Source organism: Grus americana, chromosome 26 (assembly GCF_028858705.1).
Source record: "Grus americana isolate bGruAme1 chromosome 26, bGruAme1.mat, whole genome shotgun sequence".
In the NCBI taxonomy this organism is placed as follows: Eukaryota; Metazoa; Chordata; class Aves; order Gruiformes; family Gruidae; genus Grus; species Grus americana.
The window spans coordinates 4,448,207-4,476,181 of record NC_072877.1 but is presented as its reverse complement, the minus strand read 5'-3'; the positions used below and the strand labels follow the sequence as shown (position 1 = coordinate 4,476,181).

Genomic DNA, 27,975 nt, shown 5'->3' with positions numbered 1-27,975 from the left:
CAGAGCAGTAACCGTGCCTGGGCAAAGCGGGACACGTGAAATGCGCAGTAACACCCTCGTGTTTCAGGCACAATTATAGTCATTACTAGCAGAAAGGCTCTTCACTTAATGACCTGCCTACTCCTTCTGTCTCTCCTTAGCTCAAGAGAGGGATTATTGATACTTAAAAAAGTTTAGCGACGCTGCTCCGGGTCCTGTGCTGGGGCAGCAGCGAGGTCCGTGCGCAGGGACGGCAGGAGAAGCGCCGTGCAGGCGTCGCGCCGTGCCGCAGCGGAGTTTTGCCTCTCCTTGGTGCCTGTTTGGGAAAGTCAAACGTTTATGTATAACCTAAAAGAAAAGCCGTTCTGCTAGTGTGAGCTATTTGGTAATAAAACGTGGAAAGGCACTGCAGCCAATAAAAGTAAATTAATAACTAGAGACAACAAAACCCTGCTTCACTGACTGGCATAAAGCAATCCTTTGCTGAAGGAAGGAAAATGCGACAGTTTATGAGGAGACAGGTCAAGTCCAAAAGGAATGGGCCACAGTGTTTTGTGGGATATTTGTGACCATGATCTTTTTTTTCCTAAACCTGTGTGGTTTAATCCCTCTGTGCTGCAGGCAGAGCTGTAGAGCAGCATCCTGCCGAGACAGGACACACCAGGACTAGGAAAAGGGGTTTTGGAGGCTGTTGATCCAAGCTTTGGGATACAACCCCTAGGATTTGCAGCTCGGGGTGCCTCTGCTTCTCCCCACAAGTGCCGATGTCCCACAAAGCCCGAGAAACCGCCCCAAGTGCTGATCCGGGACTGCTCGGGCAACGCTGCCCACACACGTGGTCCTGGTGCCCGTGCTCGGCGGTAGGGTCTGTGCCAGTAGCTGCCCTCGTCTCCAGCGAAATCCCCGGCACGCGGCGAGGGAGAGCCGCCACGAACAGAGCCCGATCCCGTCACCGAGAGGGAGCACCCTCGGCGTGGTCCGGTGCTTCCCGCCCGCTGCCGGCGCGGGGCTGACTCACACCTGCCCTTTCGGTTGCGCTGCTCATGCAGCACAAATTAGGAGGCTTAATTATTTCAATAGAGGTTAATTACATTAGTCACTACAGCAAATCTCCAGTTCGTGCCATGCTTTCCGCTTCATTTAATTCATTACCCCCTGTGAAATTCAGTAGATTTCTTCATAGAATTGCTGGTATGTATCACATACGTCCCTTCCAGCAGCAGTCCTCCACATCTACCCCTTCTCTTTCTTTTGGTTTTGTTCCTCTAAGTGTCCGTGGCTGGCGGTGACAAAGCGGTTTGCCGGGAGCGGGTCGGAGCAGCCCGGCACATCCTCTGCTCCAGGCTAAGGCAGCGGCTGAGGCAGCGCTGTACCCAGCTTGCCAACAGATTCTCGCCCTTCGGGGGGGCATGCCATGGCCCCCAGACACCGTACGTACCCTGTGCTGCAGCTGAGCAGCCAGTGATTCTGGATTTTGTAAATCATCCCCTTCCCTTCTTGCATCCTTGCTCAAAACCTGGATTTACAGATACGTGTCCTCTCCCCGCCTGTGAAGTGGGGTGGCCGTGCCGTGCAGGTCTTTGTCCACAAGCCTGTTCTCTCCTGATTCCCCTGTGTACAAAAAACAGTCCATCACGGGAAAAATTAGCCCGTTGTGCACCCCTTACAATGATTCTTAAAGAGCAGTTCCTCGCAGTTTAATGTATTTCTGTAATAGTAATAAATGACAGCGCCAAAGCTCTTGAGTGTTATTTAATGGCTGAAGGATTAATACAAAGGCATGCTTTAAACAGAAATTCAAACTCAATACAGAACGACAAAGATCTGAAAATAAACACAGATTTTGAAAATTGCCCAGATGAAATTGCAGTGCAGCAGGCACAGGGCTCCTGGTAGAAGTAAGTCGATGAATTGCTCTCGTCGGCCAGAAGCCTCACCTCTGACCTGGCTAATGCTGGATGGCACGTTTGATCCTCCGGAGACACGCCGACATTGGGAAGGGCGTTCGCCAAGCTGCACCAAAGGCTCAGAATGACTGTGCAATGCTTATCCCTGAATTATTGTTGAGTTGGTGCACGCTACCATTCGTTCAAGCGCATTTATCGTACCCTGTGCTGAGCACGGAGTTGAGTATTTGACCACTCTCGGAGTGCTCATGGCAAACCTATTTTGGATGTACGGAAAAGGAAAATTGAAAAGGGCACTGGAAAAGCCACGTTTGCTTTTAGGAGGGTTGCCGAAGCCCAGGGAACAGAAGCTCTCTGTGTTACAGCCTGGCTCCGTTTCTCCTCTTTCTTTTTTGTTTTCAACCTTAGTTCCTTCCTTCATCATTGCACCCGGGGAGGGGGGTTCATCGTTCCTGCGTCTCCTCATCCTCCAGCACCCCTGCATGCAGCGTGTGGATGGCAGTCCTGTGAAACACGGCCACGCACGGATTTCCTTGCAGGAGCAGCTGTGTGGCGTTGGTCAGGCAGGGCTCCCGGTAATGCTGCAAGCACCAGGCGACTGAATTCCTCAGTACAGCAATCGGCCCTGCCAAAGGGTGCAGAATAATTTGGCTGGAGCAGCTGCCTTCTGCTGGGTTGCTTGTGCACGTCCGTACGGTCAGCCCTCCAGCGAGATCTGTAAGAGCCGTCGTATAAATGCTCTTTCTGACTCGCCATTTGGTATAGGAAAGGGAAATAAGCCCAGAGCTGGGATGAGACCCCCATCAGCATCCTCCTGCAAGTCTCAAAACCAGACACGGTGACTCCCACTCCCCCAAAGGGAGGTGGAAAGTCTGGGAAACAGGTCCCTGCCCCAGGAACGCCCAGCGCAGGAAGGGCAGCAGCATCCCCTGCGGTACGTGAACTGAAGCTGCATTTTACCTCCCTTCTCTAACAGGACTGTTAACAGACCGTAACGCTGAAATTCAGCCCGGTTCATTAGTGCTACACCCCGTGCTTCAGCATCGAGCTACCTTATTTGTTTGTCTCTTCAATTGTTAGCACGGACGATTGTTTGCATAATTATGCAAAACGATCTTTGTTCTTCCAAGAAGCAGTAAGAGTAAAACGCAATTGCCTGCACTACAAGCATCATCGGCCACAAGTAATCTAGGGCTGGCTCTGCTTCCCTGCCGGAGGAAGCTGTCAGCTGGAGCGGTGCGGGGGGTGATTCCTCAGGAATTCCAGCTCTGGAGGACCGGGGGTAAGAGGCACAGGGTCTGTCCCGCGGTGCTTTGCGTTTCACCTGCTTGTGCAAAGTCCTGTTTCAGCAGAGTGGTTACGGACGCTGCCTGGGATAACTGCGCACGTAGGGCTTTATCCCCACTTCTTCTCAGGAACGCGTGGGAGTTACCGGGGGTGGGAAGGAACCACCACGCTCCTGGGGAGGTTTTGGAGACGGTAATTACCCCTCTGAGCCCCAGCGGCCTCTCCCTGTTCCAGCCTGATGCCACCGAATGGTTGGAAATGATGGTAAATTAACGTTGCCATTGGTAATTATTGATGGGGGGGGGGAGGTTTATGCAGTCATGTAGCCCAAGTGTCCAAATCATGTCTGCTGACATGCGCAAGGGGGAAGTGAGACATTTTCCACCTGTTCAGCTATTTTGCAGCTTGGTGGGATATTTCCTGTTTTTAACTGCAGCTGCAGTTAAAGGAATAAACTTGTAAAGTCAAACATAAGGTAACAACCAAAGGAAGTAATTTTTTAGATGCAGAGCGCTCTGATTTAGTACATGGTGAAGAATTTCTTTAACGTAATGATACTTCTTAGGGTGCGCGATAAAAACCTGCAGTAATGGACAGACACTGTTCTCAGTTATCAGTCGCATCATTAGCATTTTGCTATCATTAACCTTCACAGGATAAACTGCCAGCTTACAAAAAAGATACCTCTTTGTTGGGCATTAGCAGGTCTAGTTCTGGACAGGGATGTGGAAATCGGTCTACAGAGTTTGTGCAAACACGACCCCGTGAGCTGCGCGTGGTTCTGAGATTGGAGGTCAGGCCAGTGTAAATCAGGGAAATTATTCCAGATCTGAACTGAGGCTTAGGGATTTAAAGGTATTTGTGGGTGTTCGCTTTGCTGCGAAGCAATCGGCCGTATTGCCTGCTGGTGGAGGGACCGACCCGCTCCATGAGCTTGCCCCCAGCCGCTGCAGTCAGAGGCTCCCGTCGCCTGCCACGGGGGTGGGAAGTGGCTCTTGCTGTTTGCAGGTAGGATCTGACCTCTCTCCTCTGCTTTCCTACATTTTAGCACTTTTCCTCTGGCCAGGGTTTTAGAGATGCTGCTTGTGCATTTTTTTTTTTGTCCGTGCATGCATCCCCTGCTGCTGCTGGTGTCCTGCTTGCCGTGCTGCGGGAGCAGGAGCTCAGCCGGGGTGCTGCCGGGATGCAGCCTTGGCTGGGAGTGCTGGAGGGGCACACGAAACACTTCAGCTGCCAGAAAATTGCATACACATTTATTTGGGAATCTGTAGTACACAAAGCACTTTAATAACCATATTCATCTAAAGGCTACATCAGTAGAAATAGTACTGCCTGTTCCCTGTTGAATGCCAGTTAGTGGGGAACGCTGTTATTAACATTTAGCAGGAGCTCCAGGTCACCTTGATATAATCGAGCTAACACACATTTTAATGGCTGTTTAATTAGATTTACCATAGGGAAGATGCCATGTAAGAAGGCTGCATTTCTGCTTTCAGCGCTTGAGAGGGTGGCTGGATTAAATAAAAATGCAGATAAAAGACTGCAAGTAATAGACAAAGGTGAGGGGGTTTTTTTCCCCCCTGTTCAATATAATTTTTCAGTCTGGTTTGAGTGCATGTGTCTGCTTATCCCCTCCTTGCAGGGCCGGGTCGCTGCTCACACACCCACGGGACGATGCTGTTTCCTGACTGCAGCAAAATCTAGGGTTCTCCTCAATGTGCGATTTGCTTTTAGGTGACCTGATCTTTTGGCACCCTTGCTGTGAGGCTCTTGCTAAACCGCTCGTCGGGAGCCTGTGCCGTAAACGGGATTGAAGCAGAAGGGAAGGAATCCGCCTGGTTTCCAGCCGCAGTTCCCGAATGTTATGGCAAACTGGTGCTTGTGTTAGAGAGCAAATAGCTCATGTCCATCTCCCATCAATTTTGATACCTTCATGAGGCTGTGGGAGACTCCAAGGAGCATTTTGTAAAGCTGCCAGTTGCTCCTTCATAGAAAATAAAACATTGAAACATATTGCTATAAAAGATATGACACTTCTCTCAATGGATTTATTAAGAAGAGCCCTAGAGTAGAGAGTTATAAAATCTGATCAAGTCAGCAGTTCCAGCTGTGTAATTGATATCCATTATTTCCTATTGACTGCTGTGCAGGACTTCATTTTCTGTAGCATCAACAAATTCCTCTTCTGCCTACTACAGAACTACCAGGGGGTTCAGCAGAAAACAAAGCTGATCAGCAAACGCAGAGCACAAATCCCGGGAGAGTGCCAAGGCGCTTCTCCTCAATTGCTTCCCATAAATACACACCTTTACCCTAATCTACACTGTTTCTCAAATTACTCCATTTGCATAGGGCAGTTTTACCAATATGCTGTGGCTTTGCTGAAAAAACAGAGACTGGGCGACAGTTTCATTTCCCAAATGATACGATTTCTTCTCATCTGCTTCATTTTATGGCAATTTGAGACGTTTTACTGAAGTAGGATTATTATAGTAACAATGTCCCTGAAACAAAACAGGCAGGGAAAAAGCTGTCCCCACAAAATATAACCCATCGGTTTGTTTTCCTACCAATTCACCTGGCAGCAATTCCCGGCAAATCACTGGGAAGCGGGAGCAGGGACGGCGGTCGCGTCTCGGGTCGAGCCCAGCGGAGAGCTGGCACTAACCCCGCGCAACGTCGGGTTTATCTTACGTCAGACCAACCCCAGCTTGTTACACGGCCACGGTGTAGCTCGGCGTCTGTCTGTCCTACGCGTCTGTCTGTCCCCTGGCAGGACTGGAATGGCAGATCGCTTCTCAACGCTCTCACCAGTGATTTAGGTATTGGGTTTGGTGGGTGTTAGAGCGATGGAGAATAACTGAGAGACTGATGGTAACTGTCCTAACATTGTCAAATATTTGTAATAAGTAGCTGCATATTCCGGGTCTAAAAGCCTATTTGTCTTCCCTCCTCTGCCGAGCAGGTATTTGTTGCTGATAATCGCTCTTCTCATGGGAGAAAGCGAGATAAAATAGTATGGCAAAGAAAGAAGCGGCATCGTCTGTGTGGTCTGGAGTCACTGAGACACGGAGACCGGGGGGTGGGTACTGGCACAGGGCGTGCTGCTGGGGGGGGCTGGCTGTCCCGGGGGGCTGACACCCCCTCCTGGGTTGTCCCCTCCTGACAAGACTCCCACGGAGGGGGTTGCAATCTCTATTCCAAGTCCAACAGTAAAACCCAGACCGTTTTGCTTCTCCTGGGCTGCTGTCGCCATTTCTCGCTCCGTCAATCGGCGTGCAGCGGCAGCGGCATGACGCGGAGGTCCCTTTGGAAGCAGAGCGCCCGTTCGTCGTGCTCTTTCGAGCCCTTTCCCTCGGCAGAAATCCCGTCGGCGAGAGCAGGGAGGTTTGTGCTCCACCAAACGCGGTTCACCCTCGGCTCCGTGCAGCTTTCGGCCGGGCTGGCAGCGCGTCCACGCCAGCCGGCTCCTGCCTCCTCCCTTCACGTGGCAGCGTCAGGCAATCCAGCCATTTGTCCCTCTTATTGTCCAAAGCTTTTCTGTGCTATTGACCTCCTGCCCCTTCCTCCTGCAAATCATTTGCTTTTCCAGATGCTTCAGTATTAACTTGTACCGGGTGGTTGTGGTTTGTTTTTTTTTTTGCTTTCTCCTTATCTCACCTCAAGAAGGAGAGGGATTACCTCATTCCCACCGCCTCAGAGATAAATCCTCATTATGGATTTGTACCTGGGGAGGAAGAAACTGATTTGCACTCCCAGCCAGTTCTGAGAGATATTTGAAGGTAATTATTCAGTCCAGGGACATTTCACTTGTCTAATAACCATAAAGAGTGCTTTTATTAGCGCTGTGTTTGAGGTTGGGACTATTTAGAAGATATTTATGGGGAAGATATTATTGCAGAAAACTAGAACATGGGCACCAGAGTTCTGTTTTTATTTCGAGGTGGAGCAAAGGGGAAGGACCTGGCATCCATTAAATGTTTGAGTGCTGGTGTCGGGCTCATCCCTGGTTTGGGTGAAGGACGGGTTGGGGGGGGCTGCCCCAGGCTGGTGCGGGCACAGCTGCCTCCTCACAGCACCCGCCGTGGGTGACGCTCAGCACCGCAGCTCCTGCGACAGGGGCTGGGGGGACCCCAGAGCTGGGGTTCGCTGCTCGGGAGCAGGAGGCAGCACAGGTCCATGCTCACCTCCGCATGGACAATCTAATAGGCAGTAAAAAACCTGGAAGGTGGGAAATTCCCGTTTGCTGTTACCCGCCTTTTGGGATGCAGGCTCAAATCGGGATCAGAAGCAACTGCTTGTTCTGCAGTGCGCTTAGTGCAATACAGTGCTCTTGTACCATCAGGACGGTTCGATCCCTTGTACAAAACCCTTTTGCATATCCCCCCCCTTCCCCTCCCGGTGCACACACCTTCTCAGGATTGCCTCAGATTTGTCAGAACTCATCTCCTGAGATGGCTAAAACCCAGCAGGGATGTGTAGCTGTTATCTCGGGCTGTAGTTGTGAAAACTCTGATGCGAGCTAGCAGACTTTAATAGCGTTTTTATTCAGGACGCAGAAGGTACCTCTAGGTTCTGTCTCCCTAAAGAGGCTGGAATACATAAGGCTGAAATGACGGGGTGATGAGGCCCTTTTTTCTTGGCTAATTGCTGCAGGATGAAATAAGGGCCGGAATAAAATGTGGTCATCTGTTAAATGGCTGCTGCGCCGACTGTCAGGCTGTTTACTGCAGCCGACAATATATTGACTGTTGCGGCTTTTGAATGCTCCAGCTCGGGTGAAAATCATGCAGTGACTTCTCTGGGATTTAATAGTCCTGGTTCAAAGCTGCTCTCACACAGCCAGCAGTGATTGACTGCAGGAAAATAAATGAACAACCACCAATGAGAACTTTCTAGAAGAGGCAGCTATTTGGTCCGGTTTTGCAAATTTACCCTGAGATACATCCAGACGTTTTCACTTCTGCGGGTGAGCAGAGATGCTTGATAGAAGTCAACAGCACCGAGGCTCTGGGACGCTGGTACTCGTGATCTTTTTTTTTCGTGCTTGTGCCACGTGCTGCTCTGCTGCCAGCTTTGGAGGTGGTGAGGACCCCTCACCCACCCGCTCAGTATCCAGCTGCCAGTAAAATTTTTATGAAAGGTCCTTAATTATTCATGAAGGATGACATCGCCATTACACATCTCATGGGTGGAGTACAATCATTTAGTACTTGATGCTCCAGGGTAATAGGTTCTTCTCATGCTGCGAGCTGCCTTCCCAACCCCGGATCTCACCTGTAGAAGAGGACGAGAGGATTTGTTTGTACAGGTTGTGACACAGACAAGTCCAAAGCCATCCAGCTGAGCGGGTGCCCCTGGTTCGAACACGAGTAACCCGGAGGCACCCCAGGCTTCCTCAGGAGATGTCCTTCAGGATGGATGGGGGGCAGCTCTGAGAGCCCCGCTTACTTCCCCGGGGGCTGCTGACCACCAGCCATCCCGGGGGCTGCGCTTTCCTGGTCTGTCCACCCCAGACCAGGATTTCACTCTCCTCCCTGCCCATCCCTCTGAGCTCGGAGCCGTCCGACTCGCAGCAGGATTGCAGCAGCTCTATCACAGCCTGGCTGCGTTTAGGATCCTCACTGTTAATGCTGGGGTGGAGATGTTGCAGCCTGCTTACACGGATCTCCCATGATCCTAGTGAAATTGGGAAAATGTAAATCAGACTCAAGTGCCAAAAAAACCCGCAGCAGGGGAGCCGGGGCGGCATGGAAGCCCGCAGCAGCCTGTTGAGCCACCTAAGAACCCTTTCTGTATCTGTAACCCCTGGGGACTTGGGAGACGGGATTGAGAAGTGTACCGTGTGCTTGTGCGGTAATTAGCTGCTCTGCCTCACGTGGATTGATTTCAGGAGCCCGCATCTTGTGCTGCCACTCTTGTTGAACATTTTCTGTTGCTGCCTGATAGTGCTCCTCGTACGGACCCTGCGCAGGGAGGGTAATTAAATACACGTTGCGGCTGTCGGTGACATACGTGTTTCTGCTGCTCTCGCAGGTGGGTCTCCAGACGCTGCACGTGTCCTGGGGCTGTTGGTAACGGTGAACCTCGTGTGCTGCTGGAACAGGACGGAGGAGCTGGAGCCAAGGGGAGGGCTGGAGGTGTTCCCCATTCAGGGTCTTCACTCTAAAGTTCCTTGACTCTGTCCACATGCAGTGGATGTGTCCTCAGGCTCTTAAAAGCATGTGCAGTCCCCTCCGGACCTAAATAGTCATGGCTTTGAGTTACCCAGAGTCTATGTAACTTTGTCATTTTCCAATAGCCCGTGCATAAGAAAAGCAAGCACTAGAAAGCTGTAAAGCCGGATGTTTTAGAGGTAAATGGAATCCCAATCATGGTTTCCTTCCCATGGAGCAGTTTTAGATATAAAGATGATGATAGATTAAATTGGGTTTGACTGACAGATTTAAATTGGGACTTCTTTCTGCAGCCTCCACATCTATGTTTTAAATAGGAGGCTTGGGACTAGGGCTATTAAATTACTTAGTTTATTGGAAAAATAAAATATCAGGAACAGATTAAGATGAAAAGAGAGAGAAATGCAAACTGAAAGAGTGTTAAAAAATGATTAAACTAAGGTAGCAAATGAAATAGAATAGCACTAAAACTAGATGACACGTAGGAAATTCTCTCCAAGTGGCAGTGCTCAGGAGTCACTTAGGCTGTTAAAATACAGAGCTGCGAAGTTAAAGACACATGAGCTTGATATTGCCAAGAGCCCCAAATGGTTTTTCAGCCACCAGCGGTGCTGAAGGTCATGCCTTGGGGCAAGGTGCAATTGAAAAAAGGAGAGAAACAAACTGCTTTGGGGTATTGTAAGCGTCAAAAGTTGCATAGCTTTTTTGTTACACCATGCGAAGGACCACCCTGCAAGGCAGCCAGGCCTCTCCAGGAGAAGCAGCCCCCCTTGGCTGGGGTCGATGCTTCAGAAGAGCGTGCTGCAGAAACACCCGCACGACTCGTCTTTCTTCGGTCGCTACGGGCAGACTTGTTTCACTGCTGACAAACACGCCTTCAAGGAGAAACTAAAAAAGTGTTTTGAAAATTATCTTAATGCCAGGGTAATTATGGTAGAAGGATGCTGCAGGACTAGGTCCCCTCTGCTTCACTTCCTGACAACCCCTTTGTGGTCTTCTCCGTGGGATGCTCTGGGCATCATCGCTCTTCCAAAGAGAGTTTCTGTCCCGGGCTGCACTGCGGTGCAGCTTGCTGGAGCATTGCACGCTGCCTCGTACACCCACGCTCCCCGGTACCCAGGCTGGACCAGCCCTCTGCCAGTGGGGCTGGGAAAGGGATGCAGGCGGTGGATGGAGTTGAACCTCCAGCTGTCCTCGTTGCCGTCTGAAGGCAGCAATCACTCCTTTCCAGGTGCAGGCATCGATCCCAGGGAACGTGCCCCCAACAACTGGCGTTTGCAAGATTGATGTTACTGGCCCTGGTCCTGCCTCCCTGCTTAGCAGTTCCCACGCGCCTCCCCCAAATCCAAGCAGAGGTGGGGTTTTGCCCTCTAGCTTTTAACCTCTCTGAGTCTTTGCATCTGTATCGCCTTCCTCGCTCTTTCCAGTAATTACACACAAGGCCATGAAGGAGATCAAATTCTGCCGTCTCCTTTAAATCCTGGAAACTGCCACTTACGGTACCCTCGAGTCTCTTTAAAGGAAACAAATTAAAATGCTGCAGCCCAGATGATTGCAGGTAAAGCCGTACACCGGAGGACCTGGCAGTTTCCAGATAGCCCTCTATGTGGCTAGTGAAACATTTCCAGGAGATTGATTTCATATCGGGTCTGGGGAAATTCCACAGCTCCACAGATAATCTATCACCTCCTGCCCAGAGAGGAGGGATAAATTCTTCATCTTCTTCTCGAGCATCCGTCGTGATTGCAGGAGGAGCAGCGGTGCAAACTGTTTTCCCTGCACATGAAAAAAAGCGAGGCTGAGGTCAAAGGAGCAGCTTTCAGAGGCTCCTTCCCCTCCTGTCATGATTCATTTGAGTCAGGCTGCTCCCCCAGCAGCTCCTTTCCCATTGTGCAGTTACAGCTGCGATGTTTGGCAGGAATTATTGCCTGCTTGCTTTTCAGCCTTTGCTTTAGATTCGTCGTTACGAGGGGTTGTTAATTCTCTAGAATAGCGGCGTGCGTCCACTCGAGCGATATTTGTACGTCCTTGCTGACACGCGCAGCTTGACCTGAGGAATGCCACTGTCCTCATAAGCAAAATGTCTTTGGGTAACCATGAGGCTTGTGTGCCGTCCCAGGGCGATGCTTCCCGGGGGAGACCATCCTCTTCCTCTCAGCAGGGCAGGCGCCCAGGAGGGACAGGGACTCTGCAACGTGCCAGGTGGGATTTGTAGGGAGCAGGGAAGGTGCCACTAGATGACAGCATCGGTCTGCAGGCGTGTGACGGAGGGACAAGTCCTCTGCCACCGCCTGAGGACGTGCAGGGTGCGGGTGCAGCCTTTGGACCCGGTTTAAAGTGGTTCAATAATGTATCAGCGCAAAGGGGAGAGTTTGGATGAATGGTGTAAGAGAACATATTCTCTTACGTTAAATCGCCACTCTGGGTCCTGTTGCCATTGGCAGCCTGAGGGGTATTTTGTGTAGATGCTAAAACACATTGTAAATTAGGAAAACAAAACAGAAAGCAAACCAAAACACCATATTGTGCTAAGATTATTTCTCTCAATACCAGAAAAGCTTCTCAGAATGAACCACCTCATTCATGTTTACCCTTGTTGGTTTGTTTTTTTGGGGGTTTTTTTTATTATTATTTGAAGAAATGATCTCATTTCTGTTTTTCTATAAAAATAGCTACTGTCATTAATAATACCTTTGCAGTCTTGCCTTGCTGCCTGCAGAGGTCAGCAGTCCCAGGCAGAGCCCTGGCAGGATGTGGGCAGCCCTGCGCTGGGAGAAGATGCTGGTCCCAGGCCAGGAGGAGCAGAAGGATGAATTTCATCCATAATTACTTAATTCCAGTGCACAGTTTCTTAAGTAAACTGCAAAAGTTAGCTGGAGAGAGCGTTCTGGCCTGCATCAAAAGGAGAAAATTGCAGCTATTTGTCCTTTTTGATCTGTTATATGAATACATGCAAAGAGGGCATGGAAAAGAAGAAGGGAGGGTGCGCTGCATCGTCACCCCAGAGGTGCGGAGGCTGCCTGGCCCGGAGGACGGCAGCGGCGAGAGGTCTAGTGACACGGTCCTGTCATCAAGAGGAGAGTGTGAGCCCAGTGCCGTACGGACAGACTCGCCCAGCAGCTCTATAACTTCAAAGAGTAATGCTGCAGGGAAAGGAAGCCCTGGCTAACTATTCAGCACCTCCACACTTTCAATTATTTTTGCTGCTTCTACTGGAACTGGTCTAAAATTTCCCAAAAGACCCATAGGAAAACCAGGGGAGATCAGATGTGACATTCTGGACTTCTCATAGGAAAAGCGATTGGGGACAAAAATAGAATAAAATAAAGCACGAGAGAGACATCTGGTTATACCTCATACATTTAAAGGAGAATAGAGAGCCACAAAATCACGTGCAGGTTAATTTTATACAAAGCATCAAAGAGGGGTGGGAGCGACTGCACGGAGGAGCAGCACTTGGGAGTGATTTCAAAGCGCAGCCCCCCCTGGGGACCCCCCCAGAAACGATGGGAACATTCACGTGAGGAGCATCCTTGTGCTCGTGCACGGCTGTGCAGCGTCAGGAGCAGCTCTGATCTCCGGGAGCGGTCGTTCCTGCGGTGGGATAAAACCACAGAGCCCCAAGGCTCTGCCTGTCCGCACAGGGGATGGCACAAGCCTTCCTAAGTCCTGAAATTAGTAAATATTGAGCTCCTGTAGCTCGCAACCGTAAGTCTTTGTAAGAGTCTGGTCACAAGCCTGATGGACATGTGCCCCAAGAGGCAACTGTTTTGTAAAATAATGTAAAAAATAATGTAAAAAAAAAAAGTAAAATAAGAGACCTTTCGTACTGGTGAATCGCTGAAATTTTCTTAAATTCAGGCTGGGTTTTGGGCTGAACCACAGAAAAAGCCAATCATGGGGCAGACTGAATTATTTTGTACAAAGGCACTGCGATGCTGAAGTGGAGTTTGTGACCACACTCATTTTTTGAATGAAGAACAAGAAAGGGTCTAATTTCCACTGTCACAGTGGGTAAAGATTTTTATTTTTCTAATCATCACTTTTATTGTTACGTGGTTTCTTTCTTTCAGCAGTTCTCACCAGGGTGCCATCCCATTTTCAGCCTGAAAGTCCCTGTAAACCCACAGAGTCCAGCTCCACCTGCGGGCAGATGGTCAAAACCTCCGGTGTCCTCCAGCTCCACGCGTGACCGGAGCTCGGAGGGGGATGCTGCTGGGCGACGCGTGGCTGGGGGAGAATCGAGGCACGGAGGGAGGCTGAGCGTGATCGCCGTCGGTCGAGATGGGCTCAGAGTTTCAGGCTGTGCGAAAAGTCAGGCTGGCTGCGGAGGAGGGTTATCATACGCCCAGATTTCTGCAGAGGGTGAGCAGAAGGACTTGCAGGTGTGTTTCTGCCTGGGGCACCCCAGCACGGTCTCACTTCGTTTTGTCCCAGGGTCCCTGGCCACCGCTCCCCCGTGGCAGCACAAGCAGCTCTGCAATTAAAGACCATCTCCTGCTGATAGCTTCTTAATGGGGAATGGTTGAGGCAAATTATAAAATTAAAAGAAATAGGGTGAGAATACAATTAAAAGCTGTGTCTCTGAACTGGAACTGCTTTGCTATGAATTGAACATGCTTAAACCTAGTCATGGTTGAGCAGAGCTATTCCACTCAGCATTGGATTAACTCATCAGCAGAGAGCCCAGAATCTGATTTAATTTGAAAGACTACAAAATTATATTTCTCTGCTGATTTTCCAGGTGGCAGGATTAGATCTGGAGCTTTTAGTTTTCCAGTACTTCCTTTTAACTTAATTTGACAGAAATGGCTTTCGGTACAAGACAATATTTGATGGGTGCTGCATCGGGGATAATGAAAACATCAGATGAATGGCAAAGCATAATTGGGGGAGCTTTTTTTCCTCTATCTGGAAACACTCTGGGTTTGATAAACCACAAAGAATGAGTTTCTTGGAAGAGTATGACCCAGCGAAATTTGCAGCTCTCATGGGCCGTTTGATGCTCCTCCAGAGCCGCACCTCTTTCTGGGGGAAAAAGGGAAGACCAAGAGTTGCAGCAGCATCTGGCAGATTCAGCGTGTGCCGGCCATCGTGAGGACACGGGAAGGGTTTTTTTGCACGGTTGGCACAAGTATGGCCACGGGCATCGCGGCTGCAGGGGAAGGAAGGGTGGTGGCCAGGGAGAGGGACGGCTGCAGGGACGCCCTGCCGTGGCGTGCAGGAATGGGAGCTGCCCTTCCTCCCGGGTTTGCTGATTAAGGAGCTCCTTTTTTTGGCAGTTTGAGCTGGAATTAAAATATTGCTGGGAGGGAGACCCAGGGGCAGGCGAACAGCTTGTTCCCAGCTGGCTCAGCACTTTCCTGTTTGCAATTCCACCTACCAGAGCTCAAAAAAGGCTCCTCTGAAGGCGGCTCGGTGCCGGGCTGGCAGCCTCCGACGGGCCCCCGATGCCCGGCAGCCCCCGACACGCGGCAGCCCCTCGGCCGAAGCGCGGTGTGGGCAGCTCTGCTCATCCTACCGGGAAGGCAGCGGGGCTCCCGGTGCGCATCCCGCCGGAGCAGTGTTGGAGCAGAGCAGGAGAAAGCTCTGCCCAGGCTGATGTGGAAGCAGTTGTCTGAGCGTTGAAGCAAATGGGCTTTTTTGGCAAATTGTTTCCCCTTCTGCATTTGGTTCTCGGGGGTAGTTTAAGCATCCGCATGTACGGAGGGGCACATTAATGAAATACAAGCTCTGTGCAGGTACTCACCGTAAACCTGGTCAGGGGATGGAAACACCCCACCAGCCCTGCTCTCTCACCTCCAGACAGCTCTTGGCTTGCTCGTGCCACCGGCTCCTTGGGCACGTCAGACCTTACCCAGAAATCTCTTTTTCAGGTAACAGTGAATACAAATGTATGGCAAACACCAGCTGCCAGAATGCAACCTGCAGGCAGAACAAAAGGCAATATTTGTGGCACCTACTCTCTTTTAAGAAGCCATTCCTCCTCTCCCTTCCTGGCTTTTCCCAAAGGCACAACTCTCCCGGGGACGCACGGCCTCAGGGAGGGCATTTGCAAACGGCAGCGTGCTGCGGCATCGGCATTGCTGCTGCCCCGCACCGACTCCAGCCGTGCACGTCAGGGGACTGATGCCGACACTGGCGGGAGGAGGAAGAGACGGCAGTGATGGAGGGCCAGGATCCATCCGGGACTCCAGGACCCAGTAAGGACACTCATGTTCTGGCTCTCTTCACAAGCTCGTTTGGATTTGGATGAGGCTCCACAGGGACTTTCAGGCAGCCTGTTAGCACGGGACTCTCCCTTGCTCACTGTAAAGCTGATTTCCTTTCAAAGGAGGTTTCTCCTTGCACAGAGACAAGACCCCCATGGGTGCTGCTGGCTGCCCGGGACACGCTGTGCAGTTTGTGATAGGGCTGGTGGTCAGTGGGGACCCCGGGGGACCCCGAGCTGGAAAGAGCTTGTTGGAGACCAGCTCCTTGAGAGACACCAGCCTCCGTGGGGAGCAGGAGGCTCTCGCCCTTTACAAGGGGGAAGCTGGAGCTGTAAAAGGTTTGGCGGAATCTCGGAAGAGCCAAGGAGGTGAGGGCAGCTCTGGAGTCAGATCCTGCTCTCTTCTGTCCCTAGAACATCTGGGGTTGCTTTGGTCCCTTTGGGTAGAGGCTGCCCGGCTCAGAGCCCTGGCACGGTTGTTTTGGCTGGTGATTTGGGTGTTTGTTTGTGGGGGTCCTGGAGGCTTGCAGGGCTTCTTCCCTTCTCTAGGGGACAAAGGGAGTTTTCAGCCTGACCTCCAAACCACCGGAGCTTGGGGGAAGCGTCTGCCCGGGGGACACACCAGTGCAGCTCCAGATGGTTTAAAGACCAAGTTACTCACGTGCTCGTTAGCCGTCTCCCCGGGTCACGCACCCCTCTGACTGCTGGAATGATGGAACTCCTCTTGGCTCTGGGAAGGGACAGACCCGAGTTAACTGACCCCTGGGCCCAATTCCCATCGCTCTCCTCTTGGTCCTTGCTGCCAGGCCCGAGCAGAATGGTTTGTCTGGGAAATGGTCTGTAAACGTGCGAGCAATGTGCTTATGAGAGGCAGGTTTCTAATAACTCCCAAACCTGAGATTTTCTACCCGTAAATGCAACTAGGTCTCAGTGTCCCTGATTAGCTTCTTGTGATGAATTCCATCTGCCTGCCTGGGATCAACAAAGACCTAAAAAAGCTGAGCACCAGACATGCAGCCTAGTGTTTTCATGCTGAGCTCTGTTCATTATAGGAAATCACTTACAAAACAGGAAGCTCTTCCTTGTTCCACTCAATTTCTTGGGCTTATTTGCCATGAAATGTCACCTTCTCAGATGAAAGAATGGGATTTATCACAATTACGGGAGGCTTTGACATGTCCCTTTAAGTGAATCAAAGGTGCTTTTAATTCTGAATCCGTGCAGGATTTTGTTGATGCCACACTGGTCCCTTGCAATTTATAACGCTCATAAAACATGCACATTCTTGGGGAGAGGTTGCATAATTTTTGGTTGCTTCGAGCAGTGCTAGCTGCAGAGATCCGGCTAGCCTTTAGCCTGTGGAAGCTAACGAAGCACATCTGCAACGAGTGACTGTACACACGCTGACATAGCACTGCGTGGGGCTGGTTGCTGGGCATCGGGTATCAGCGTGGCATAATTGCTGGGAAGGCAGGCAATAAACCGGGGCAATCGCAAACAAACAAGTGCGTGACGGGATAAGTGCTGAATGAGTTAACCTGGGCTGTAGAGAATAAAGTGTATTGCAATGTGCCTGGCATCTGGTTTGTCCCTGTTTCTCCGTGGTGCTCCCAAAGAAACCCCGGTGCAGGTTAACTTGCTGCTTAGCTGAATGCTACGGTGGTTTTTACTGCTGCTTGCTGTTATTCTGTGGGGTCACTACTGTGTGCGCCCTTGGGAAAAGGTGGGAGAACTGGTGTCGAGCAGGGAAAGCTGAGGAAGAGAGTAATAAAAGCACACGTGTCACTTTTAAAGAATAACCAGGGATACAGCTGGCCGGGTGGGCTATGGCTGGTGATGGTGGCAGCAATCCGGGGCAATGCTGGCAGTACCTGGAGGTGATGCTGGCAGCAAGCGGGGGTGATGCTGGCAGTAATTGGAGGTGATGCTGGCAGTAATTGGAGGTGATGCTGGCAGTACCTGGAGGTGATGCTGGCAGCAATCGGGGGTGCTGGTGGGCTCCAGGGCTCCACCTGCCCAGAGCAGGGCTGGTCTCCGGAGGTAGTCATTGCTCTCCTCGGGTCATGCCGAGTGCTGTGGTAGCTCACGTGCTTACATTTGGCTTCCCAGTCTTTGTGCTAGCTGTTCTGAGAGATGTCGTTTCTCAAAGTGGAAAACCCAAAGCTAGCATGAGAATAAACAAAGACGTGTACCCACTTGGGGTGACCGTAAACTCCCTGCTAGCACCAAAGTAACAGCCACGAGCTGAGATAATATCCCCGCAAACTGTTCCTTCTGCCTGAAATCCCTTTTTGATAGGTTACGTGTCCACAGAGGGGCCTCGAGTAACTCCCTCGAATCGCTGGGGTGAGGCCGGTGCAGTCACTGTGAAACACCGGGGCTCGGCTCCTGCTGAACACGGTCCCCTCTCGTACCACGCGTCAGGGAGCGAACGTTGGCTGCACCAAGCCTCAGCGAGGATGTGGTGGGTGAAGCTGTCAAAGGGGCATCGGGATGCGTTCCCGGGCTGTCGCTGCCTTTAGCTGTGTGCTGCTGATTTATAGTTGCATTGATATCATATGTATTTTAGAAAAAATCATGAAGGGTTATTTGGAACGAAAGAATCTGTGTATCCTTCCTTAGGAATGCAAAGAGAGAACTCCTGCGCTGGGTTATTGACTGACTGAGCATTTTCCTATATATTTTGGTTTTTTACCTTCACGATATACAAAACATCCCATCTGTGTCACTGGCCTCATCAGTCACCCACCTTGCTAGAGACCCTTTTTGGCTGCCGTGTCAGACGCAGAGACGAGTCCGTGAAACACAGGTTTCGCTCCCAAGATGCTGGCGGCAGCAATTGCCGAGGCCCCGGCACAGTGCTGGGGGCAGGCAGCGGAGGTGGGCTCCCAGCTCCTCCACCACGGCCGCACAGCCGCTTTCCCTGCCTGTGACTACCGTGTGCTTGTTCACCAGCCCTGCCCTTCCCTCTGGCAATTCCTGTTCTGCAGCAGAAAGCTGCCTCACCGGTGGCCTTGGATCAATGTCCAAGGTGCGGCAGCAGCTTTGGTACCTGCATTTTGCCGGCTTTTTTGGAAAATGTTTGATGTGGCTGTACGTTGTTCCAAAGCCCGGCTCTGTAGCTGTGTGGGTTGCTGCCCCTCACTGGGGCACTGGGTGTGATGCTTTTTCCATGGTGTCTTCAGCAATTCGAGTGGCTTTAGCAAAGGGTCATTATATGAAACACCCTACAAAAATGCGTTGCATTTGCTGTTGCCATAGCACAAGTAGGAAACCCAAAACGTGTTGCAGAAGTTGGTGACTCACTGGGGTGAAGAATTTATCCCAAACCCCCCTGCCCTGGAAAGTTTTTGGTGTATATGAACTTTACAGAGCCAGTCGCCCTTGGTGGGAGTTAGTGGGACCAGTAAGCGTGTCCAGGCTAGTCATGCCCACCTTACTCTGGTGTTATCTGGCCCAAAGTAATTTGGAAATCGTCGGTGCTACTAGCAGATATATGTTTCGATGAAGTTAGAGTAATAGCCTGTGATTAATGGCGGACCGGTTGCTGGCTTGCTGCTGAGCCTGGCAGGGTATGCCACCTCGCAAGGTGAAGGACTCTGCAGCAGCAGGTTTTAATGGACTGAAAATAACTGCTTCCACTCATCTCTGAAGGCAAACTGTTATTCCAGCACCGCGTACAGATATCTCAGAGCTTTCCTCCTGAGGACATGGCTGTGTTTTTCAAACATCGGCTGCAACTGCAGCTGGTGCCTTTGCTAGGCAGACGTGCCGAAGCAGGGAGCAGAGGGATGTTCCTCACCCCTCAATCCTGCCTGCACCTCTGGCCGAGGCCCGATGGCAGGAGGAGGGTTTGCCTGTCGGGAGATGTGCCTTTACCCGGAGAGCTGAGGGAGCAGGGAGGGTGCTCAGCCCTGCCCGGTACAGCGTGGTGCACGCTCAGGAGATGGGCATCTATTGCATCCTGCTGCGTCCAGCCCTGCAAAACCCCGCTGTGTCCCCAGGAGGGACCTGGAGGGAGTCACTGGGGTGCGGAGTGTCTTGGGAAGGCAGAGTGAGGGCAGCGTTGGGAGTACAGCTCATCTCCAGGTTTTCCTTTACATAAGTCATATAATTTATATTTCCTTCCATCCTGCCCAGCAAATGAGTTGCATATGTCCTTGGGTTGCTAGCACTCATTGCAAGTCTTCAGGCACCCCTCAGTGAGTAAGCAACGGTGCTTGGCACCACAGCGCTGGGCTCGGCCATGAGTCTTTATGTTGTCTCTGGGCTCCTTCCCATTCGGAGGGGATGAATCAGGCAGTGTTGGTGTGTGAGGCTGAGACCTCACAGCTCATCAGCGCGATGGCTGCAGTCTGCATTAAATGCATCCTGGAGAAACGCTGTTTGCAGGACTTGTTAAATTAAGGTTTGTCTCTACGCGAGCGTTAAGTTCCACTGTGGCAATACAAAACCACAGCAGTGAGTAAAAGCTCTGGGACGGTGAGGTGTGCCGGTAGCAGAGCAGTGTGCGTCCCACCCACGTACCCTTTCTCTCAACGCTGTCTCCACCCTCTGCAGCAGCATCACGTTGCTGAGCTAAAAGATCATAACAATAACCGAGGATAAAACCCCCTTCAGCTTATAAGCCGCCTTCTCGCATTACTGCTGAGTTGCTGTGGCTTGAGATGCCAAGCTGACGTATTTAGCATTGCCAGACCCAAGGCAAGGCAATAACTGTAGGTTTTATTTACTCAGTTATGTGACAACATCAGATTTTTAGGCTGTTTTTATTCCAACTCGAGCAGTACTCCAGCCACAGGAGGGCGGCACCGCCGCGAGCTGGAAAAATTGTTTCCAGCTTGCCCAAACGGCTGGTTTTGTTAGAAAATAAAATTGCTTAACAGGAAGAAAGGGGGAATCCTCAAACACCCGTCCACAGTGCTCAGGATGCGTACGCAGGCTGCTTTACACCGGCCACTCTTCTGAAAAGCATCACCCAGCCCAGCCGATCCCTTTTGGTCCCACTCCCCAGCTTCTGCTGCCGCATTCGGAGCTGCTCCGGAGGTTTCACAGCGCCGGCGTGAGCCGCTGAGCACGGTGCCAGGCAGGGAGCGGAGAGGAGGGAATTAACTGGTCCTTAACGAACTGAACTTGCTCAGCTGCCTTTGGGCTAAGCGAGGCGACCAGACGCGGCTACGGGGTGTCGGGAGACCCCGGCAGTGGGATGGGTGCGGGTGGTGGGTGCCTGCAGCGCCCCGGAGCATGGGGGGAGGCACGCAGAGACTGATCCCACTGACCCGGACACCACACAGATGTGTGGAGACGAATACCTTCAAATGGCACTTTTGATCTAGAAATGTTACTGCTTTCACACTCCCTCCTCTGTCCTGCCCGTGGGAGTCTGTTGCACGCGGAGTATTTTCTCCATTTGGTCTCTCTTCCAGAGGCTCAGGACTTTCTCCAGCCCTACAGAGAAATGTTGGACTACCCATGCTCAAGGATTAAAATCTAAAATTACTGTTATTAGGAATTTGTTAGGTAAGGGACAGCAAAACCTCAAGATCTGATCTGGGTCCCATGCCTGAAACTCAAATTACAAACTCAGACGAGAGGGTGGGAGGCAGGTAGAGCTGTCGGTGTTCCCCCAAACTGCAACAGAGGAAACCTGCAGCAAACCCGAGCGGCGCTTTCGGGCAGCCCCAAAAGCACAGGCAGAGGGAGAGCGACGGCATTCACGGACTGATAGTCAGTGTGCACGCAGCAAATTGCCTGTATTAGCACCACGGCTTGTAACAGCAGAGCATCCGCAGCTCAGGAGGTTGATCTCTTGTTAAAAATGTTAAAACTTCCCCGCAGGGGCTCTGGGAACCAGTGACAGGCCCGATGTGGAGGTTTACTGGGTTATCCCAAGGTGACTGGGGGAGCGGTCCCCAGCAGCAAACCAGGAGATGCTTGAACCCTTCCCTCCTCTGCAGGCTGCGTGGGCTGCGTTAGGAGTATGAATCCAGGGGGGAAATGTTTATTAGTTTTCAAACCAAGATTTACCCGGGTAAATCAGTTTTTCAGTATCAAAGGAAGGTCAAAACCCCGTGAAGTGATCTAGCAGAAGAGAGAACTGTTTCCTTGGGTGGGCTGGAGGGGCTGGAAAGCCAGTGGGGTTTAGGGACGGCTACTTCTGGGACCTTTCCAGGATCAAAGTTTACTGCAGGGGACTTGGGACACTCTGACTTAAAGCACTATTCATATGCAAAAAGTATTTTCAGTTTTAAATATCTCTCGTGGAGGGGGGGAAGATGTAAATTGCTGGCTGTTTTGGTTGTGTGTTTACAGGGTGTGGAGATAGCGGTGGTCGGAGCAGCTGGGATTGCCCTGTGGTGCGGCCGTCGCGGCGGCGGCAGGGCTCAAGGATGCCCCAGCAGCGGCAGAGGAGCCCACGGCGATGGGCTGAGAGGCGTTCACGCGCAGCACTCCTGCTTTACGTCACCAGTGTAAAAGGCAAACGACAGAAATGATAGGAAGGTGTGCAATGGCTGGCCGGGAGCTGTCGTGCTCTGCAGCTCTCGGTACTCAGCTGACGTTTAACCTAAAGTCCTGCTCAGGTAGATGGGACTTTGCCTGTGTAAGGGGGTGTGTAAGGGTAAGTCCAGGCCAGAACAGATTCAGTGATGTTTTCCTCAGCTAAAGATCATTTTGCTTTGCTTAGTCAAAGCTCAGTCAGCAGCAGAGCAAGGGCACCCTCTCCCAAGAAGACTTGTTTGGTTACTTTAAATGCGATGTTTCTGAGAAAGATCCCCGGGACAGCTCAGTCACGAGGGTCGCGGTGGCGAGGCGAAGAGCACCCGTGCAAGCGTCGACCGTCGCCCGAGGACAGCGGCAGAGCCCAGCTGCCCGTCCCTGCCTGTCCCGGGGCAGGGGACTCGCACGGGAACAGCCGGGAGAGCGGGAGGCGTCCGCAGGGCACGGGGAGGGGGGGGCTCCAGCCCGTCCCCCTCCGTTCTCCAGAGCGACGGCTCGAGGTTAAACTAAGAATTGGCATAAAGCGGCACGGGGCAGCATTCGGGACTCGATAAACTGAACTAGCCAAGCCCTGAAAAAAACAAGTACAAAATTGGAATGATTTTATTAGCTTTCCCCTGGCATCGATGACTGCGGACTTTTATCTGATGTTTCCTGGGAAAAGATCGTGCTGTAAATATAATTCCCATAGGACGGTGCTTTGAGTAATGTGTTTGAACCGTTTCTGGAGAAGGACCCAAACATGCTGATTACACAACAGATTGCGGAGAATAGTGTTGCAACAAAGATTAACATGATTAGAGAGCTAAAATAGTACACCAAAGGGTGAAATTTTTAATTTCGTAGTAAGCAAAACCTGCTACACATAGCTGAAAGCAGGAAGGGGGGGTTAAACCCAGCTCGTAAGGCAGCCTTGGCGGGTACGCAACATGATTCAGCACTGGGAAACTATTAAAAGATATTAGGATACCGTTTCAAGTTCAAGTATTTGACTTAGCTTTAATATCTTATTAAAAATAGTTTGCATTATTCAAAATGAAAGGGTTTCAAAAGTAACAGCAAAGCTAAATTTTGGTCTGCAACAGCCGACCTCAGGTAACCCCTGGGGTTTTGTGCCAAAATAACCCGGGTGTCCGTGAGGCGACTCCGGACTCTGCTCAGCCCCGTGGCGGGTGCGTGTGGCTCTGCGCGTTAATTACAGGCAAAGAGCAATAATTGCCCCCTTAAAGCCAGAAGAGCGGCTGCCTCGACCCCCGCCACGCCGGGGGACTGGGATCAGGCTGGAGGTGGTGGAAGGTTTCCCGAGCCGGCACTGCCGCACGCTGCCCGCCGCAGCCGGCACCCGGAGCCACTCCTCGCTGCCAGGAATTAATGGGGCTCTTCATTTAGCTCAATTACTGGGCATCCACCTGAGAAGCTGTAAAGAATAGAACAGTAAATCTTACAATCAAATATTAAATTATACCTAATTTATTTACTTATGGCAAACTGTAAGCCCTGCAATCAAGCGTGTGAAGGTTTATAACACAAAGCACTCCTGGGAGCGAGGGGACGTGCCTGGCAGCACGCTGGGAGGGGTTTACGGAGGCTCGATCCAAGGGGGGGGGGACACAGACAGGGATGAACCGCCGTAAACCTGAGGTCTCCCAGCTCCAGAGACCGAAACAGCGCGGCCCCTCCGTGCAGCCCCTCCGTGCACCCGGGAAGTGCTGCAGCCTCATCCAGGCAGACGCGTGGTGGGCAGCTTGCCCTCCGCTCCTGCGTGCTGGAGAGTTTTGCTCCCTGAGGCTTACCTGCTCCCACCTGTGGTGTGGGAGGAAGGAGGTTGTCGAGCCTCCCCTTTGCCCCCCCCCCCCCCCCCCCCCAAGCCGTCCCCGCGCTCGCGCCTGGCTGCTAATGACCTGCCTAAAAATGAGAGGCACTGGCTGTCCCGGATCTGCGACCGGTGGCCAGCGAAACCGGCTGTAATCCCACATGAGCTCTGAGAGCCGAGTCCTGGGGCTGCGTGGTGCGTGCCCGCGCAAAGCCCGGCTGCAGGCATGGCCTCCCTGAAGCAGAACGAACCTTCTGCATCCCATCACCCACGCCGCACCGGCCAGGCTCCCGCATCTGCAGTGCGGCTGCCGTGCGCCTGAAAGGCAGCGTGGTCCTGAGTTTCACTCCATTGCACGCTTGCTCTTCTTTACCACGCGCGTGGTTTTGCACGGCATGTCGTCTGGCTGAATATATGACTGATGCGAATGGCTGTAAGAAAAATATGGGGGGGGGGGGAACAATGTAAAAGGTTTCGCTTAATGGACAGGAAATAAATGTGTATCAGTTCATGCAGGCAGATGGGAACAGGCTGTTAAAATGTCCCGAGCTGAGTATTAATTGCTTAGATGCATGTTGCTTCATGCGGGACGGCCTTTCTAGCAGGGATCAAGCTAGCAGCGACACGCTGTATTTCTGCAAGCGCCTGTGGTTGGGAACGGCTGTTGATGGGTGAGCAACAAAGGGCGGAACAGGGAGGGGGCCTGCAATGCTACAGCAAGCAGAAATGTACTGTATGTTTTTGTGTGTAAGCATCTTGGGGGGTTGGTTCAGGGTAACACGGGTCATTTTTTTTTTTTTCTATCTATCTGACCTGCAAATAATTAATTTCAGAAGGCAGATAATGTTTCATTCACTTTTTAAAAAAAAAAAAAAAAAAAAAAGCCTTTTTACTTTTTGGCCAGTTAGCCAGGGAAAACCTGGTCCTTGGCTTTGATAAATGTCTCTCCACCATCATAATGCATTTTTGCGTGCTCTTTATTGCAGCTAAACCACTCAGTATTTAGAAGGAGGCTTATTGTTAGAATTAGGATAAAACCAGCATATGTTTGGCAGCGCTTTCTGCAGAATATAGTCAAGGTTTTTACTTCTGTACAAAATCCTTCAAGTCGCCTGGATTTTTTCCATGGACTTCACTCGGGTCAAGATTTCGATATGCCTTTGAATTGTAGGTTTCTCCTTGAACTCTCTGGCAGCCCTGTGCAGTCATTCTGCAAATGGGCTCAGAAAACGACACTCGGGCAAGGGTGGTTGGATGTAAATCAGAGCCTCCCCAAAATTTTGGCAGAGGCAAAGGGTCTGATGGCTCTCTAGCACATTTGTGAAATGATAAATTGTGTCTCGTACTTTACAGTTCAGAGAAAGGGAGAGGGAAAAAAAGTGTCTGGATTAGAACTTTTTTACCATTCAGGATGGCAGGTGAATTTTAAATTGAAACCCAGTTGGAGAATACATCCAATCTGGGAAACATAATTTGACAATTTTCTCTTTCCTTTCAATTATGCAATGTCAAAGCAGAAGCGGCAGCAGGAGGGGAATGTACCTTGAACTGTGTCAAGGCATTGCGAGATGTTTATATGCAAGTTTTTGTCTACTTCTTTGGGGCATAAGAGCACCTTTACTTTGCAAAGGCAATGGAAATCCACTTTGTCTTCTGCATGGGTGTTTAAAAAAATGGAATTTTTCTCCGATGTTGTGGGGGAGCAGCAGCAGGAACGGAGCAGGAGAAACTGGCACAGCCGCCTGGTCGGGTGCATTTCCCAGGAGGGTGCCGTGCGCCGTGGGGGGCTGGAGCCCTGTCCGGACCACGGTGCCACGAAAGCCTGCCCGTGAGCCGCGGTGCCGGGACCTGCTCCAAGCCGTAGCGTGGCTGGTGCATGTGAAAGGGACGTCCCCTCCCCGGGCAGGAGCTGGGTGCATCTCTGGTGCCCCAGGCGTGTGGGACATCTCTGACGGCTGGGATCAGGACAGACGGTCGGTGTGTGGCTGGGGCAGCCGAGGGACCCCCAGCACCGCTGAACCCCCACCCTTGGGGCAGCTCCTGGGAGGGGCTCTGCCTTGGGGTGGGCAGGCTGGGGGACCTTCCACATACCCCCTGAAAAGCTTCACTGCTGCATCTTCTCAGCCTCTTCCGAGCATTCAGTTTCTTGCTACCATGGGCAGTATCTTCCCCCAGTGTGATGGGGTCCTGGCCCAGGGGGCACAGCCGGAGGCGGATCCCGGCTTGGTCCGGCAGCGCGGCGCCCCGTGGGAAGGGGGCAGGAAGCAGGCAGGGCTCGGCAGGACCAGCACAGCGCCGGGGAGCTGCTCCACGTTGTTTCCACCCGGGTGTTTTGGGAACCGGTTGCTTTAGCGTGAGTCAGTGAGCCCACCCAGCCCTGGGCCCGTGCTTGCTCATCGGAGGAAGCGAGTTTTCCACGGAGGAGGATGCGATGCTGAGCCCCAGCTGTTGCTGGGTTACCGGAGCCTCCACTCGCACCCATGATGCTCCCTGCGCGTGGGCGCCCGGGGGAGCCGGAGTCCGGGAGGTGACAGCTCGCTGCCTCAGCTCTGATTCACTGCCCGGACCCCCCCTTCCTGCCATAAAAACCTCCCGGCGTGCGAGGGAGCCCACAGGCAGCCTCCGTGCCAGCCCTCCCGACTCCGAACCCCTCTGTGCCCTCCTGGAGGGGCCTGGTGAGCCCCCTGTGCAGAGCAGAGCTGCAGATAAACATCACGGAGTAACTAATCCTGTAAGAGATGGCATGTAGGTTTTGATGCTTTAGAAATGTCTTGGTACCTTGACATCCCTTGTAAGTGGTGGCTCTTGAGGTGCTTGCAGTTGGATAGGGATGACTTCACTGCTTACCAAAGCAGAGAGCATCGTCATGCTGTGCCTTGTGCACCAATTCAGTGTACAGCTCCACGGTAATAAGGGTTTTTTTCAGGGCTGTGTATTGAGACTCTGGTCATAGCTTAACTTTTCTTTTTTTAGCAAAGATATATGGCAACTGTGCCATCTCCTGTTGGCTACAGTATTTCAGAGACTTTTCTTCTCATAAATAGCCTTGTCTATCACTTCAAAATGACACCGTAGCATCATTTTGTTGCATGTGAGGCATTCGTGCTTTGAAACCCCAGACCAGCTCTTTTCTGTGAAAACCATACTAACCCAACTATAAATCTCACGCGTTATAGCTCTTCACTCACATTTAACATGCTTTATGGCGGAGGTTTTCCTTTTGCAGCCACAGATGAAATACGCTTCATCTGTGCCTTCTTCTACGAGCCCATGGTCCTGCCCTGTACCCTCTGATGCTGAGCTGGGTTTGCCAGCCTGGGCACTGCTGCGGTCGCACTCCTCTTTGTCTAGGAGAGGCTGGATGGGTCCCTCTGCCCGCCGTGCCACCTCCACCCCATCTCTCCCCGTGCTTTTCCAGGTTCCCGTGGGAGCCAGGGTTTGCCCCGAGCCCTTGGCGGGCGGGCGGTGTGCCGTGGTACTGCACCGGAGGTGGTCAGGTCTGGCACCGGCTAGGTGTTGTTCCTGCTGAAGTTCACCTGTGCGAGCAGAAAAGTCTTTTTAATTCCTGCTGACCGCCTGTCGCTCCCGAGCAGAGCTGCTGCACCCTCTGACTTCTCCTCTTGTGCCACCCTGGGGTGGGCAGGCCTCGTGCTCAGGTGCTTCCCCGGGTGCACCCGGGGTGCTGAACCGCCTGTTTGCAAAGGAGAGTCTGTACCTCTGGGCAAAACAGACGTGCAGTTCAGCTGAACAGTCAATTTTTAACTTGCCCCGTTGCTCAATGGCATGGAAGGGAAACTTGCCCAGGAGGAGCTGCCATTGACCGGAGCACCCTGTCCCTCCGCACACAAACACTGCCGTGTGAGGTCTGGTCCAGCTCCACTTTGGACTCTGCTCGTGTCGTGTGTGTTTGATTTCACCAGAAAATAGACGGTCACAGTACGGGGTGTTCAGACCCTGAGGAACATCCCCATCTCTGTCTGAACACAGTCAACAGGCTAAGCTGCACAGTTGACTTGTTCCAACACCATCTTCCCATCATCAGGATGATTGCCAGAGCAGTTTTTTGGAGAGATGGAGATGGCTGTTTGATGGGGGGACAAGACC

General features: G+C 51.8%; 1 protein-coding gene and 1 long non-coding RNA gene across 4 annotated transcripts in view; one reads left to right on the top strand and one right to left on the bottom strand.

Annotated features, from left to right (window-relative positions):
* Positions 1-27,975, top strand: part of ZMAT4 (zinc finger matrin-type 4) — a 180,433-nt gene that overhangs the window by 122,175 nt on the left and 30,283 nt on the right. The window lies entirely within an intron of this gene.
* Positions 22,953-27,662, bottom strand: LOC129196815 (uncharacterized). Its single transcript, XR_008574229.1, has 3 exons — positions 27,408-27,662; positions 24,123-24,302; positions 22,953-23,475 (listed from the first exon to the last, which is right to left on the bottom strand). It is a non-coding gene; the product is annotated as an uncharacterized LOC129196815 (long non-coding RNA).